We start from the raw sequence: 13,618 nt of genomic DNA on the forward strand, positions 1-13,618 counted from the left end.
GACACACACCGGCGCACACACAAATACAAAACGCCTCAAGCTGTACCAAAACAAAACACTAGCAGATGCAGCTGGAGCAGGACACAGTGCAGCGCAATGAAACTCCAGAGGTCTACAAATTAGTTACAAAGGGACAGCACATCTGGTGACAGGACATACAGACATAGTGACTTGCTTGTGGCTCATAATAATTTTTATAAGCACACTCTGCATTCCTTTAAATGCTGAGTTCATCTTGATGAAACAATGGGTAGTTCAATTTAAAAGGTCGATGGATTCCCTGAGATTCCTTGAGATCTATACACCAGCAGAGAGCATTTCTTCAGACAGACAAAGCACCATTCACTCACTGCTGCAACGCATTAATACCATATTTGACCCAAGTGGTCCTTTCTCAGATCAGGGCTTGGGTTGTACAAAAGAGAGGCATATGCACTGAAAAGAATTCATTATTTAATGAACATGAGAATCCAATAAAAACAAGAAAAGCACTTCAGGCCATCAAGAGACCACATTTTAACTGAAATGGTGACAGGGTAAAAAACGTCCAGTGGGGAGAATAAGCTGCATTCCAGTCATGGGTACATAGATAGATAATGTCCAAATCTCCACAGCTATTTTACAAATGAATCCAATTAGACTGTAGACTTTGGTGTTCTCTGCTCCCCAGAGGGCAAGAACAAGGGCTTAAAGGAGCCATCTTGGTTTTGGAAATGGAGGGAAAGTGGCAGGAGGGGGTGGGAAAAAGCAGCCGGGACCCTTTGGCAGATCTTGATAGGTTAATGACAGTCATTACACAACCAAGCTAAAGGCTCCGGTAGGTCAGTCCACGAGCGATAGGGACATTAAATCCTTCAGGGAATGATGGGAAAGCTTCACACTACCAAAAGTCAGATAAAAATTTGCAGCAATTCATGATTGCCATGGGTGTGTTAGATGGGATTTTAGGGCGGACACTGTAAGAGAGAGAGAGGGACAGAGAGAGAGGCGAGGGTTATACTGGTTTCCTCATTTATTCTCATGTTTCTCTCATTTGAAGTAAGTCGGCTGAAGAGGTATGATTCGCTCATTTTGGAGGGAAGTAGGCACTTGAGGGCTAAAGCTACACACATTCTAACATTCACGATCTCTGTATCATCAAACGCTGGTGAACCCCAACAGATTACACAAGACTGACGCTGTAGCATGCTTATCTCGACCCACAGTAAACACGGGAGGAAGTACAAACAAACCAAATATCAGGATTTGGCCCTGTTATAGCAGCTCAGTAGCCTGACATACCTGGTTTTCCTAAATACGCACCGAAACATATACATATGCACTCATGCACACTCTTGCTCCCTGTCCCTGTGGGCAGCACAGAACCCTATTTCAGGTCAAATTGAGCATGTCGCCCCTGGTCTTAGATAAATGATTACATTCTTCACCAGGCTTAAGTTTGCTTTGGCCTGGTCGCACAAAATAACAACCCCGAGATGAAATATTTAGCCTCGCTGCTCGGCCTTCCGTCAAATTGTGCAGAAAAACGCTAAACACAACTTAAAACCTTGTACCAGTGGATGAGAATGAGTCACGTGAGACATGGATATGGGAAAGAGGGTGAGGAATTCTGTCAGAATTCTCAAACTGAAAACACACTCTCCGAAGAGAAATGCCTTTTGTGGACAGGCGAGGCGCAGGGCAGCTGTATGCCTTTTTGGGAGGGGTTGGGGGGGCGGGGGCTACCTTCCAGTAGCTTGGTTGTTATGATGAGAACAGCAGTCATTCATTTTATCTTTCAGCGTACGAGGCAAACTATACTCCCGCATCTCTCTCTCTCTCTCTCTCTCTCTCTCTCTCTCTCGCTCTCTCTCTCTCTCACACACACACACACACACACACACACACACACACACACACACACACAGAGGCTTTTATCATTAAACCGCTGTGCATATGTCATCCCACTCTCCAACCACACACACCTCCCGCTGAAATAGACCACCTACGATAGGCAGCTACCATGGCTCTATGGGCCAGGCACTGCGGTGTGGACTGTCTGTCTCAGTGAGTGTGTATTCTCTTGAGGAATCATGACGTCTGCCTCAGTCATCTCCCACACATATGGCTCCCCACTGTTTACAACCATACTGTTTTGACTCCGATAACATTATCTACGAGCTGATAGGACGGGACCGGGTTCTCCTCACATTTGGGAATCAGTTACCTTCCACTGACCTTGACTTTGCAATGCTGTTGACCATTGTAACTCTAAAAAAGAGCTGAATAGTAAAGCGCTCCAAGTCTTTGGGAGGCTGTGGGTTGTGGAGATTTCATGGCTAGTGATCCTTAATCGTTAACAGCTTTTGCAAAATAGTAGTTGACTAACTGCCGAGTCATCATTGACATAATTATGTAAAAAAATAAAAATAAAACTATGCGCAGAGGGGTATTACAGCTGTGATTTTAAAAATCTTACAATACTGTAATGCAAAAAATATGCTTATAAAGGAACAAAGATGGATTACAAATGATCTTTTGTAATTTATCAACTAGTGGGTGAAAAGTGAGTTATTGTCATCAAATTGCATTTATTTATTCTGGAATATTTAAAGTGAAGGGTGAAGATTCAAGCAATAGCTGAAATACATTTCTGTGAAGTTGGAAAGTTAACAGCTATCAACAAAACAATGAGTTTCTGAGTGGGCTTAGAAACCCATTGGGAGACTCGCTGTTGCATTGTGGTTGCAGTCTGTAGAGTATGATCATGATTAGGACAAGCTGAGTTCTAATGTAATGGGAGAGAGTTAGTGAAACGGTATCGGGCCCTGTTTCTCTGGCGCAAAGTCGCAATCTAAAAGCAGTTTGTTCCACAGCAGAACCACAAACCCGGTCGACCCGTCTGTCTTCCATCCAATCTAAGACCCAGAACTCTGTGGCCTCTAGAGGAATCATTTCTACAGAGCACAAAGAAGACCAGCGTGGAGCGTGAGCGCCATAAAAATACGATCATTTGTATTTTTAAAACTTTTTTGGACCAATAAAAATACCAAACAATAATTGGTCGCCCTCTCTGAAAGGCAACTCATTTCTCTGCGCTTGTCATCGCCTCTGAAAATATGACAGGGACAGTTGTAAAACCCAAAGATCCTGGCACTGATACGTATGTGCATGAATGCACAAACACATGCATGCACACACACGCACGCACACAGAGCCACACACAAATACACAAAGGGACAATAACCACAAACTGTACAATATGTAGTAACGAAGTGCGTACTTCCCCAGAGAAATCTAGGTCACAGTCAAACAGAAACACGATGAAAGACTACACAGTGGAAATATCCCATCGCTTCTTCAAGTACTTCACAATCACATACTGTGATCCAAGTAAAGCATGTACATATTAAACTTGGAATTTTATTATGGCCCTGTGTGTGTGTGCGTGCGTGCTTGTTTGCGCATGTGTGTTTGTTACAGTATACTCAAACACCTGCATACTGTTATCGTCTCCTGCCATCAGAGCTTGTTGATTCCCAGGTTAATAAAGGACTTCCTCCTGCTCCTGAGCGCTCAGCTGTGGCTCTTCAAAGAAAAACACAGTCTGGTCATGAAGCTCAGGGAAGACAGTGACCTTTTCAGTGTGAGGAGGGTGTGCTTGCACTCCATTTTACCCCTGTCCCACCACCACCTCCCACCGCCACCAAAATCTGAACACCATGGGCAACACTGGTTGCCTGTAGGAGCATTGATACTGTGTAAGCTGGCGCCCCCATGTGGTAATTTGCTACCACAGGCCAATTTATCCACTTTGACAATTCCTGAGTTTATTTAAAATGAAAAACGTCTTATGTGATACATCTTCACTGTACAGAGCCGAATGACACAGTAGGGATACTGAACTCTCCGGTCTCAGATTTTACTTGAGATTCTATAAACTACTTCATTATGAGTTTACTTGAAAGTATTACACTGTACAGACAGCTACTGACAGGAAACTAATAGCATTTATTCAAAACTGTGTAGTTCCCTTCAGATCTCTATAGACCGCTGAGTCATCTGCCTGGGAATGTGAGAGGACAACGTGACACGCAGAGACCTTTAAAGCAGAAAATGACACCTCTCCCCTATTCCCCTCGAATGACCTTCCTGATGTCATGCTGCTCTGTTCATGGAGTCATTACTCATCTGTTATCGACTGGAACGACAGAGCACAATGACTTCATAAGACGAGTGGTGCCCGAGAGAGGGAGGAAGCGAGAAGGGAGGGGTCGAGAAGCACGGCGCTCAGGTTCTGAAATCATCCACACTTTTGTAAATGAGGAAAAGTAGAGGTCATTCTTTATTTCTGTCGCAGAACAGTTTTGATTTTTTTTTCCCTCAGAAGTATACAGTGTATGTCAAAGAGTGCAAAATCGTTCTCTCCAATTAAGGAATTAAATAAAAGCTTTTTCTGGGCTTTGATGTGTTGGCCAAAACTTGCCTGCAGAAGAGGGCTGGGCACAATTGCACAAGAACATGTGTTGTGCCACTGTGTGCCTGCATGTCTGTCTAAGTCTGCTGTGCTGTTCTCTAGCAAACCGAAAACAACCATGCAGAGGCAGGATCCAGTGTTGACAAGCCAAACAGGCAGATCTTTGACTATCCTACAGCCAAGGAAAAAAAAAAAAAGATTTGTCCAAGTGGAACTGGGAGCAAACGAAAGAGACAGAATTTTCTATGGGTTTCACTACGATTACGAGGCCTGTGACTCTCACAGCAACTTCCTCCCCATTGCCCCCGACATTCATTTTTCTCCTAACTACCAGTGCCTGTCAAGAAATACAAAGGTGCTCTGTGTCCATCAGCAACGCACACATTCTCATTTGAATGCAGACGCACAGGCACATAAACATATACAAATACAGACAGACATAGACTTTACATACAGGGAAACAAGCACACGGAGCACAGACGAATACATATGATGACCCTCATTAATCACTATTCATAAATTTGTTTCAGTTTTCTTGTATACAGACTTTCCCTGTATTAGTTCAGATACATGAGGTTGACAGCATGCACACAGTGATCAATCACAATCATTCTTGAAATAGAGGTGAAATCTCACAACCTCCATCACATTACCTTAGTTATCATAAATTCACATGATGGCACAATCTTAAAAGTGGAATTAAGTAACAAAGAACACCCACAAAGATAATTTTACTGTGAGAAATTACGTCAAATACACCAAAAAAAGAAAAGAAAAAAATAAATAAATAAAATACTGTTCTCCAGAACAAACAGTGGTCAAAGTATGGGGGTTTCTCCTTCACAAGAGCTTATAATTTAACAACAATTTAGAGATAACGTTAGCATAATTCCACTGATAGAATGCAACACGAAAGAAGTGAAACAAAAATGGCATGAAATTCAACTTAAAATTAAAAAATAAATGAATAAATAAATAAAAATCTGCGTGCAGATAAAACTGCAGGAGGGAGCCAAGGAATTCCAGATAAAATCTCCTAAACAGATGAGTGCAGCTGCTATCACCAGCAAGGTGGTTAGGAGGCAAAAGTTTATTGTATTATTTTAACTTTGCGTATGGGCTAAAACCACAGTGCAGCCTTGTTCTGCATAAATTAAAGCACAGCCTATCTCAACTGGTCACTGTTTGTTTTGTTCTAAATGCCTGGACTCTCAGTAACCAGGAAAAAAGCTAAACTGAGTCTTGACTAAAAACAGTCCTTCACAGATAAGGTTTAAGTGCAAATTCAAACACGTTAACAATTATTCTACCAGAATAACTGTCTCAACAAAAACACTTCATAAAAATATATAATCTGTGCTTGCATTAAACCATTATTGCCTACAAACACATTTAGAAGCAGTGAGAGCAACAGATACATCAGAGTTATCTCCATAAGCTGCAATCATTAATTTGTATTATATATCACCCAAGTTGAGCACAAATGCTGTTCAAAAAGTCTTTTTAATCACTCCTTTGATTAATAAAAGTGAAAGATTTCCCAAGAAAATACAACGGTTCGGACACATCCCAGTTTTGGAAAAAAGATTTTTCTACATATTTTCGTCTCTGTCTGGAAAGTCAAAACTCTAAAACCCTTTAATCAATCTTAATAACTGGAACGAAAATATTTAAGAAGCCTGATAAATGAGGCCCACTGTTTGTGTGTGTGCATAAAGACATTTGCATATGAACACACATGCACAAACAGGAAACCGATATCCTCGCTTCTAATTCTGTAGATCTATTGTAACATGTGTCTTAGTCTGAACATATAGTACTGATCTCTGAGGAACACACACACACACACACACACACACACACACACACACACACACACACACACACACACACACACACACACACACACACACACACACACACATACACACATACACACACACACACACATACACACATACACACACACACAATCAGGCTGTGATTATTATCATGAATGTCGGGCCAGGTTCAGGCGATGGGGGCTGCATATAGCACTTCCACACATGACAAGCAGACGTCCTCCCCCTCTCCCCACACATTCCTCCAGAAAGTCATTCACACACGGACCCTCCACTGCATTCATACATATCAATTAGACACCGACACAAGCACGCACAACACGCAGATGGATGCAGACGTGCACGCAGAAAATGACAGAGAAACAGCGAGAAAGACGGAGCGAGGATTGTTTTCATAGAGAGCTCTCCTGGTCGACCAGAGAGACTCCTACAGACCCAGAGCTGTTCAATGAAGACAGATTGCACTTGTGCAAGCTGGGCTGTACGTGAGTGCGAGTGTGTCTGTGTGTGTGCCGGCCAAGTTGATCCACGTCCATGCTCTTTAGGCTCAAGACCCTATCTCTGCCCCCCTCAGCTGCGGAATGCTGCAGTGATTGCTGGGTAATTACCCTGACGCTTTATTCCTCTGCTCCCAGCACCATTAGTATTAATTCTTTTCTTTTTCTCCTCTTTGGAGAGAGGGAATGGGAGCCCTTTGATCTGAAAAGAAAGAAAAGAAAGAAAGAAAGAAAGAAAGAAAGAAAGAAAGAAAGAAAGAAAGAAAGAAAGAAAAAGAAAAAAACAGAAATCCTATGTGGCCACCCTGCAGGGACCACAGCAGCTGTGTGTCAACCTGTAGCTTCTGACCCAGCGCCGCTTTACAGAGATCTGGTCAGACAGGTCAAATACAGCATACAGTCATATGGTTCAGCTGGGAGATCAGGAGTCAAACTGTGACCCATTTTCATCTGAGAGGGTTAGACAGAGACTGAAGTGCCTGTCTCAGATCTTAAAGTATGAAATACTAACACTGGACTGTCGACAGGTTGGGTCAAAACAGGTCAGTCTGAGTTACGGCTTGTGTCATCATCAGGATACAGTCAAGTCCAAGATCTTCATCAAGTCGGAGAGCCATCAAACATTTCTGATTTCTTGAACAGTGCAATTTCAGTTGCGTGCCTGTTGTGGTCAGGCAGAAGACGGACTTGAATAGCTGTAGCCTGACATATGGCCCAACACTGGGTTTGTCTTGACTGATGTGTAGCCTGGCTCCAATCAGCCAGCCTCAGGCTCTCACCATTAACCCCGGCTGATTGCTGATAGGAGCAGAGGGGGATACAAGGGGGGGGCCTATCACAGGCTGTTTACCGGAACCTCCCCAGCTCTAGCGGGCTTATCTGTAGCCATGTCTCTGCGCTGTGATTGGTCAGATGGAATCCATTAGGATGAAAGGCATTGGTGGCCTCATCACAGATCTATCAAGATCACACACATGCTCACACGCAGGAACATACTCATACAGTAAAGAGTTATCAAAGGATCTCAGAGAAATACAGCTGTTACACACACGATCACTCACCTGGAATACTTAACCTTGCACCCTGCAATGTACTGTATCTAGCTATGGTATGTTTGTCACTGATTAATAACTCATGTGCCTCACAACATCCTCATAAAGGAAGGTTCAATTATCAGAGCACTCGACATTTAGGAAGCCAATGCAATTTGCTAATTTTGGGATGAATAATCTTTCATGACCTGATGCTATCACACATACAACACTGCAGCTGTTCGACCAGGGCAAAGCCCAGAGTCTGTATAGTCAGTTATGCAGCTGTACTTTACAATATCCTTTTGGTGTTAAACTACAGCTATTTGGTTAGGGCTGGATATTAGAGCTGCAATGATTAGCTTAGTAGTTAGTAGTAGTTGATCAACAAAAAAACAACAACATATTTGTTGGAATTAGCTTCTCAAAAATGACAGTTTTCTTTGTTTCTTTGTCTCGTTTTATATTAAACTGATGGTCTTTGGGTTTTAGTGTGTTGTCCAGACAAAAGGAGAAATATGAATTTGTCACTTTTGGCTTCTGGAAATTGTGATGGGTATTTTTCACTTTTCTATGAAACTTTAATGATTAAGCAAGAAAATAACCAGCAGATTAATTAATAATGAAAGTTACTGTTAGCTGCAGCCCTACCTTTATCTTTTAGATTTTTTAACACAGAGGCATATATATATATATACATATATATAAAAACATGTTTTTTTCTAAAAATTCAAATTTTTCATTTAACAAAATATAGCAGATATTCTTCTTTATGTATCTGTTTGTAATGTTGTCTTTACTGAAGCAGCGGAACAAGAATTTTGTCTAAATAAAACACAAGTTTTCTGATTTAGATCAGGACATTTCTGGCCAAAGAATAAATAAACAAGACTTAGAATCTAACAGAGCATAAGATCCCAACTTGTTGAACTTTTTCTGATACTCCACACTATGGACACATTTCAGTCAGTACTCAAAAGTACTGAGGTTCGATACCCAGCTTTTGTGATGGTGTGTCATCAGAGATTTATCATATAAGTGTTTTAGGAAGTAGTTTAAACTGGTGGGAGAGATTGTCTGTCATACACATCTGGACACACTCTAAAAGCAGCATGTAAGGCTCATATTTGTCCATACACAGTACACACACAGTACACACACACACACACACACACATGAGCACACAAACACTATGCCAATGCTGGACTAATATTTTCCTCTCTATCAACATGAAGCACTTCCCCTCGCTATCCATATGCATCACACTCAACAGTGCCAGTGTTGTTTTAGGGCGGTGTGTAAAACATGTGGGAGGAGGGAGAGAAAGGAGAGAGAAAGGAGCACTGAGGGTTGTTTTGGGAAAACAAGGTCAGCAAAAGCCTGCACGGATACAGTAGTTTGCGCAAATGAATACAACGTTAACAGTCATTAGACGGTATGCATCCATTCATTCAACAAGGAAGATGAAAATGGAGTGTTATTTCAACTAAAGTGAAACCTCATAAAATTATGAAAAATGGACCGACCGCCGAGCAATTGCTCCTCAGAGAGAGAGCAGAGCGGGGGAGAGGAAAGAGAGGAAATGTAGAAGGCCAGGGAACATCTCTATTTACCTCTATATCACTCTCTCTCTCGACTTTTCTTCACAATCAAAGGCGGAGCCGTGCCGATGACACCAGGCCAGAGCCAGCGATGACACCAGGCCAGGGCAAGTGCTGAAAGAGTCTGGCAGAGGGTGCACTGAAGCCTGAGAAAGTCTAACGGAGACCTGCTTGACACTATCATAACTAACAGAGACTCTTGTGTACAGGGCATCCTCCCTGGATAGACACACACATGCAAACATACACACATATGCCGAGAACGGCCCGAGCAGACGTAACTGAATCTCCCTGTCTGTGGTTGCTATAGGAAGGGAACATGATAGGGGATACTATACTTCCATGCACACAGCCTGGCTTTTTAAAAGCATGAATATGGATTGAGACGACCACAATGTTTGAACATGAATAACACATGTATGCCAAAACCACACCACAACCGGCTCTGCGTGTGTACCTCCCACACCCCTACCCCCCCAGCGAAAGAAAAAAAAAAAAAAAAAAAAAAAAAAAAAAAAAAAAAGGAACCAAAAATGAAAAAATAAATAAATAAATCCATCATTATGCATTGGTCATGGTCTCACAGACCAAGGGCTCGAACAGAGCTCCCACTGTTCTGTGTTGTGATACGTAAATTCGAAAATGCCCGCACAAACCTAGCATATGCTTTTTCTATTTTCATCTAAAGACCAGTTCCTCATTATTTTTAGTTAAATTCAGCCTCTAACTATTAGGATCAATGTAGGGCTCAAAATACAGCAATGACATCATGGCACCATGCTATGAGTCATTGTGACTGTCCATGGAGGGGCCAGTAGGAAAAGATAAAAATCCTCAGACTCTCCTGAGACAGAAAATAGGGCACCAATGAGGGCCCTATATTGAACTATTAATTTCAAAATGGGTCATAGTGGAGATCACTGTGTTTAGCACTGGTCTATCTGTGTCTGTGTGAGAGTTACTTCTTTGGTATTTGAAGTATCACTTGCTGTATTAAAGAAGGGCTAAAGAGCTAAAGGGCACTTCAGAAAACTTCAGAAAGAGGTCTAACAGATAAAAGTGTGGTTTACTAAAGTACTGTCTTTCTCTCTCAAGTGTTTTAATCACTATCTATAAATTTAAATAAAAATAAATGAAAAGTCAGGACAGTAAAGAAAACAATCCGAGAAAAAACAAAGAGGAAACGTATGATTTACTAGTCAAAGAACACAAAACTGCAACATGAGGAGATTCACAAACTACAGTTTGATACATCAAACAGACTCCCTGTTGCTATTTACATTTAATATTTTTTTCAACTTCTTCCGTTCCATTTTATATTACATCCACATACACATGGTAGAGACTGTTTTTGCTCTTAGTTCTCCAGATGTCAATTCCTTGTGACTGGGATGAGAGCGAGTTTACACACACACACACACACACACACACACACACACACACACACACACACACACAGGCAGAAATACATTATCATGCACCAGTTGACCTGTCATCAGCCTGTGGCATCATTACCAACACTCTGGGTGGTGGGGAATTGAACCTGTTTGTAGTGAAGATAAAAAGCTTGTTGTAATAACACACATGCATCATCTTAATCCCTCGTTGCTGTCCAGGAGGATGACACATGTCATTGTGTGTGTGTGTGTGTGTGTTTGTGTGTGTGTGTCTGGTATAGATATTAACTCTTTTCATCAGTGGGGGAACATATACAAGAGATTAATAGCCCCATGAACTGTGTTTAGTTGACTCATTCAGAGCTGATAATTTTATGAGATGGAGGCCTGCCACTCGATTGACTTTCAAATGATCTAAATTAAACCCCATCCTATTTTGTCATGAAAGCAAAAGTAATACTTCTTCACAATAAGGTGAAAAAAAATATTCATAAAACTTTCATAAGTTTCTGCACTGATTTGCATTCAGGTGATCTTTAGTCAAACTTTGCTTTTCTCTTTCTAGAAGAGTTTCATATCAAAAAATACCCCCTTTGAGTGAGGGAAATGTATGCTTGATATTTAGGTACAATAAGTTTCAGGAAAAAAGCTTTATCCTGCTCTGGGTAGACTTCAAACACGCGGGGTTGGTCTATGTCTTTCACAATTGGAATGCAATAACTTATACAGTTTGAAACCGGGAGGGAAACACACTATAATTCCAAGCTACAATCCTGTCTTTCCCCTTGTATACAGATCTGTAAGTTATCGCCTCCGAGAACTGCTGGGAAACTGGAAATTTGGAAAACAAATCAAGCAGTGAAAGTCAGAGTACACAGTGTGGCTTCAGCGTATACAGAGTTGTCAAAGGAGATGTACTTTGTAAAGGAAAAAGGGATGTGGCTCACTAAATAGTAGCTAGGTGTCACAGTATTTTATACTCCGATGTAAGTTCCGAATTCCAGTTGAACAATGTCACCAAAACAGCATTTTCCTTTTGAGAAATATTACCACTGGATGATTAGTCCTAACACATTACAGGGCTGGTTCGCCTAAATTACAAGAAACATATTTTCTCATGTCCTCTGCAGGTATCCAGCCATACGGATAATTTCTCGTGTTTGGCCAGTTTTTTCTGGCGCCACCCAAATACAATGGAGATGAATGGAATTCCATTTGTGGTGCTCCCAACGTTGGAAAAAAAAAAAAAAAAAAAAAACATTTTAAAAAATCTGCAGCTACATCTCTTTACAGAAACAATGTATTGCTTACCCTGGGTAATCCACAGAGCTGACTGTTATTATTATTATTGGAACTACAGCCTATTGAAGAAGAAGTCCCTATAAAAACTGTTGAAAGCATCTCAACAAATGGATTTCCTGGTAAATCATAATCCCAATCTTGTAACTGAAGAGGTGAACAACACTATAGTGTCCTGCTGTTGCGTGAGTCCTCATTTTTTATAGAGTCATCACCTCTAAGTCTGTATCTGTATCTCGCCATCATCTCAGGTTGCAGGTGGATACAGCCCTCGACAGCTCCTGCCAACATTAATGTTAGCTTGCTAGTATTAGCATTAAGCTGACAGAGTACAAGCTAAAGAAGTTGAAGCAAAGCCCAAAATGAGGAAGTACAGATTAGGATGACAAACTACAGATGAAAGAAATTAGCTACAGCTGAAACAGACAAACTACAGTGGGTGTTAAATAAATAAATCTGAGCATCGTTAATATGGAGCAAAGCCTATCAAAAAAAGAACATTAGACCTGAAGGTAGATTTAAAAGATAGACTCTGCAATGGCCAAAAATACTCCACAATGTCACTTGATTACTTTGTAAACCAGTCAGTGTGAAGAGGGAATGAAACTGCAGCATTTTGTCACCCATTCAAAAACACTGGAGGGATATCATGACATAACAGTATATATATATATATATATATATATATATGACAGTATAACATTTATGAATCTTGTTTGAGTTTGACATTAAATTGAGCTCTGCCTTTGATGAACTCGAGATTACCTAGGTAACGGCTTGTGACGTAATGTGTTCAGAACTTAGAACTTACTGTACTGTGATGCGACAGAATTTAGAACTTAGATCTCAGGCATCATAATGGAAGTAGATTAGAACAGTTGTTGGTTAGAGAGAGAGCAGTCATTTCAGTAACACCAAGAGCTGACAATTGGACACACTGAGACACCGAGAAGCAAAATACCCATTGCACTTGCAAAAAGTACCCTGAAAATTTCACTGATGGAAGTTTACAGACCCCACTTTTTTATGGTGATACGTCACTTATTTGTAAGTTTTTTTGAACAGAAACTTTTTGACCTCAACTTCCAGGAGGGTCAGTGGTTGGTTGGTTAAAAACAAATCCAATAATAATGCAAATTCTCCTGATATAGTAAAATGGAATATAAAAACTGCACTTTACTAATGCTGTATTTTGTCATTCCAGATGATTCCCTATGTGCCGTATGTGCCATATGTGCTTCAGCAACAACAGGAAGCACAGGACACACGAGATGAACTGGCTGGAGCAAGATGCCCAGCAGTTACAGCCAGAAGAGATCCTCTGGACTATGAGGCTAACTGTCTCTACCAGGATGGATGGATCAAGGAGAACAATGAGGTAATGCAGCTATATTAAAATGAAGTGATATTTAGTCTTGATGTCTTTGTATGATTGTGTACTTGTTAAAGTTTATCTTGTGGAAAACTTTATCACATATTTTGAGGGAAGAAAAGCT

At 41.0% G+C, this 13,618-nt stretch overlaps 1 protein-coding gene across 1 annotated transcript in view; it reads right to left on the reverse strand.

Annotated features, from left to right (window-relative positions):
• LOC111219225 (ERC protein 2-like) overlaps positions 1-13,618 on the reverse strand; it is a 149,602-nt gene that overhangs the window by 98,083 nt on the left and 37,901 nt on the right. The window lies entirely within an intron of this gene.

The sequence above is a fragment of the Seriola dumerili genome, unplaced genomic scaffold (genome assembly GCF_002260705.1).
Source record: "Seriola dumerili isolate Sdu_G_001 unplaced genomic scaffold, Sdu_1.0 BDQW01000056.1, whole genome shotgun sequence".
NCBI classification, from domain to species: Eukaryota; Metazoa; Chordata; class Actinopteri; order Carangiformes; family Carangidae; genus Seriola; species Seriola dumerili.